A 4,812-nucleotide genomic window follows, 5' to 3' on the forward strand; every position below is an offset into this window, starting at 1 on the left:
TAAGTAACCAATGGAAAACTTTCATGTTCTATTCCCATACCCTGCACGACAATATTATTGTAAGGATAAACTAATTAAAAACAAGAGTTGATTAAAAATATGTCACCCTCAACATGTGAATGAAGAAATATAGTACTAATTCATGTGCCACACCCTTTCGTCCACGTCATTATCAAATACAAATTTGTGGTTCATATTTTATATGATGGGTTTTTGTATTTAATAAATTTGATTCTTCTAGTCAAGAAAGTCCATAGAAGCTTCAAACAATTCTTACCATCTAATTTAATGAGCTTCTGCAGTGTGTTTTGCATGTCTTCATCTTGATCCATTCTCGAAAACGTGTATATCTTCTTTCATTACATATTATGTCAAAACTCTGAATCATGCTTATGAATCAATTCTTGCTCCAATTATTGTTTCCACTATATATTCTTCATTTACCAAGCTAATTTGGGATATAGAGTGAGCACCAAATTCTGATTGACAAAGCAAATTATTGTCTTATAAATTTGATTCAAATCTTTAAAATATTCCACTTAAGTTCGAATCTTTAGAATATTCGACACATATATCCAATAATGATGAGAGGTGAATCTCAATTTTCCTTCCTTGTCTTCTTCATTCATTTTTAAATTTTTACTCGTTAGTAGTATTACATAATTTGTTGTCCAAAAAGCTTAATCAGAATTTGAATTTTAATAATCAATGTGGAAAAGGAACTTGCATTATTGTTCATCGTTTAGCCTGCCAATAATATTTAATTCTTATGCATCTTTCAGCCTGCCAATAATTTTTAATTCATATATATGGAATATTCTACACATAAATCCAATTTTCTTTTTATCGTTTGTGTTACGGTTGTGATTTGTGAGTGGAAATCATGTGCTAGCATTTATTATTTGTAAAATACTTGTCATCAATTTAATGATCCCTAAATTAGGATTAGGGTTAAGAAATGCTACATATTAATTAGAACTTTGACCACACCATTTTAATGATCCCATTATTAAATAAATTAGGATTAAGGTTAAGAAATATATCAATTAGAACTTTGACCACATCATTTTAATGATCGCATTATTAAATAAATTAGGATTAGGTTTAAGAAATATATTAATTAGAACTTTGACCACATACGGATAAGTCATGAGACTATACTAAGAATTTTACTTTTTCTAAACATCTATATTTATTCTATTAAATTATCTAACATCGTTTCACTTGCATATTCATCCAATATATTGAAATTTATCCAAGTTTGTTTATAGTCAATCCAATAATTTAATTATAAATGTCAATGTTACCATATGTTCATCATTATCAAGGAAGGTAATTAACTTAACACCAAAACCTTACTAATAATTCTAAAAACAATATTTGTTGGTAATTATCATCATTTCATAGTCACATAATTATTTAATTCACTCAAGAAATTTTGAAATGCATCTTTAATAAATTTAATTCACATTCACACGCGCACTTGTCAAACCCCCACTGGTTGAATAAATTAAGTTCGGTGGTTTCTATCCCTTTGCAACTTCGTAGATAATAGGTGTACATTATATCAAAAACACACATCAATTTACGTTAGATTGAACACGAGACTTGTAAAAAATGAGAGATAGATTATCCTAAGTTCCTAACAATTTCCATTACATTTTTTCTCCATCATTTATATACTATAATTTTTAAGTTTTTAACTAATATGATCACGGTAGATTTCTCTTAAATTATCTGATACTCCCTCCTTCCATGAATAGGAGTCTCGTTTTTCTATTTTGGTCCGTCCACAAATAGGAGTCCCGGTTCATAATTATTATAAATAGTAAAGAGACCCCACATTCTACTAACTCATTCCACCCACATATCATTTAAAACTAATATATACAAGTGGGACCCCTATTCCACTAACTTTCTTCCACTCACTTTTCTTAACATTTCTTAAAACTCGTGCCGAATAGAAATGAGACTCCTATTCATAGACGGAGGGAGTACTTTGCAATTGCTCCCTCTTTTTGTTATAATTTAATTTATTTCTTTCAAGATTAGATCATGCTGTATGTTCATGTAATACATGAATGCGTTTTGTTATACACGTTGCATTTATCATACAAGTTTTAATTATCTATTATTTCTGTTTTTTTTTTCTCCTTTCATGTATAATGATTTAGTATTGCAATTTTTATAATCTTTTGGCCATTGTTGCAACGACATGCATGTATATTTAATTAAGTCAATCACGATCATTTCAAATGCGGTCAAGAAGTTTGTTACAACTTAACTTTTTAATTCATTGGTTAATATGACTTTTAATCCCTAGAATATACTCCCTTCTTTCCGGCTTAACAAAGGCTATTCATTTACAGCACGAAAATTAAAAAAAATAATAAATAGTTAAAGTGCAGAAAAAGTAAAATAAAAGAGACTTCTCTACAATATTCTCTCTTATACTTTACTTTTTCTCCACTTTAGCTATTTATTTCTCCCATCCGTTCCATAATAAGAGTCATATTTTATCATTTCGGTCTCTCCCACAATAAGTGACATATTTCACTTTTATCATAAATGATAAGTAGACCCACTCACATTTTATAAATTAATGCATATAAGTGAGACTTATATTCCACTAACTTATTCAACTTATTTTTCTTTACATTTCTTAAACCTCGTGTCATAACTAAATAGGACTTCTATCACAAGACAAATAGAGTATTACTTTTGTGACAACATAAAACATGAACATGCATAACTTTTTATCAAATTTTTGAAATGTGGTTCCTATACAAGATACTGGACATGCTATCGGTTCAGTGGCGTATCCACCTTAGAACGAGGGGTACAACTGTACCCCCAAATTAGATTACAAATACGGTGTATTGAGGTAGATTTATTAAAAGGTTTCTTTGGTCAAGTGGCTATGGTCCTCATATTTAAAGCATAGGTTCTGAGTTCAATATCCCTCAGTTGCTTAACTCATAGTATATCTTTTTTTTTTTTTTAATTTCTACGCCTTTTTTTCCTTCATTGATTTCTATACCCTTTTTTCTCAATTCTCTTATGTTTTTATTTCTATACCTTTGTTTTCTCAATTCTTTTATTCTAACAATTAAAGTTTGTATATCATTTTACTTATTTCAAATCTTTTTCTATTTTGTCTTGTTAATACAATTTGTTTACTTTTTTCATGTTTTATTTTATTCTAACAATCAAAAGTTCTATAGCCTTTTACTTCTCTAAAATAATTGATTTACTTTTTTTTATAGTTTTACTCAAACAATTGAAAGAATAGATGTATTTTTTTTTGTTTGCTAAAACAATTGAAATAATAAGTTTATATAATTCTTAATTAAATTCCCAAATAATAAAAATGACTTATAAACTATTTTATCAACTGTGTAGCAAATCATATTAATATCTATTTGAAACATTTATAACTAAAAAAAACTATATTTTTTATTTTCTAAAATAATAGTAGATATTTTGCTTAAATTATTTATGTTCACAAGGTTCACTTCTAAAAACCAGTACTATTATCTTATAAAAAGTGTGATTAAAACTTCGCTCAAATATTTTATATTCAAAAGATTTGTTTCTAAATTATATAATTTCTTGTTTAGTCGTTATATTCGCGTCTATACAAGATATTTGTATTTAAGACAATAAAAAGATTGTTCAGATATTTTTTCGTACCCCCGAATCCAAAATCCTGGATACGCCACTGATCGGTTCCTTGGGCATTCCAAGATAATTGACTAAGAGCTAGAAACTCCACAGTGTAGTCTCGTCACAACTTTTTGCACTCACTCTTCGTTACAGTTCAACAGGATTAAACGAATATTGATACTCTCTTCATCCCTAAAAACCAATGTTTTAAAAACCGGATCAGCCAGTGAACCGACGAGGCTACTGGTTCACGGTTCAACCGGTCCGACCGGTTCAATCACTGGTCGAACCGTTTTACTGTTACAAATTATATATAATATATAAAATATATTCAATTTAAATGAATAATAAAATTTATTAAATTTTTTATCAATAAATATAATTAAATGTACAAATTACAAGTTAGCGTGGATAAAATTTTTACTAATATTTTAGATATAAAAAGATAATTCATAATAATTTATTATAAACCTTAGGTATAACTACTTATATTTATATAAGTACCTATATTATATATATAATATTTAATTTAAGTAAAAAAGAGTGAATTTTAGATGATAAATATATTATCATATTAATACTTACCACTAGAATATAAATTTAAACTTGAATGATTAGTTTGAGTAAATAAAAAAAAATTATTTTAATATAATAATAACTAATGTTCATGGTATTAACAAGAAATGCTTGTGGTGGAGTGGTAATGGTCTTGGTCTCTTGACCAAGAGGTCATCAGTTCGACCCCACCAAAAGCACTTATTTTACAAAAAATTTAAACAATGAAGAAAATCGGTTTCCGGTTCCCGGCTAGACCGGTTCGACTGGCCGGTTTCGGCAGTTCGCGGCAGCCCAACATGCTGGCGGCTTTATTGAGAGGACCGGACCGGATCACTCACCGGTTCGCGGCCGAACCAATCGAACCGGCCGGTGCAGTCCGGTTTTTAAACACTGCTAAAAACTATGAACTTTCTAATTCTGGAAACTCTTTTCTTTCTAATATGGTGGAACCCATTCTCCACTAAGAATATTTTGAAAACTTCTTTTTTTTTCATCTCTTACTTTATCAGTTATGCATTAAAATTTGTACCGAACCAAATGCTCATACTATTTGGGGACCGAAGGAAGGAGTAACTGATTTTGAGTCCA

The sequence above is a fragment of the Salvia hispanica genome, chromosome 3, assembly GCF_023119035.1.
Source record: "Salvia hispanica cultivar TCC Black 2014 chromosome 3, UniMelb_Shisp_WGS_1.0, whole genome shotgun sequence".
Lineage (NCBI taxonomy): Eukaryota > Viridiplantae > Streptophyta > Magnoliopsida > Lamiales > Lamiaceae > Salvia > Salvia hispanica.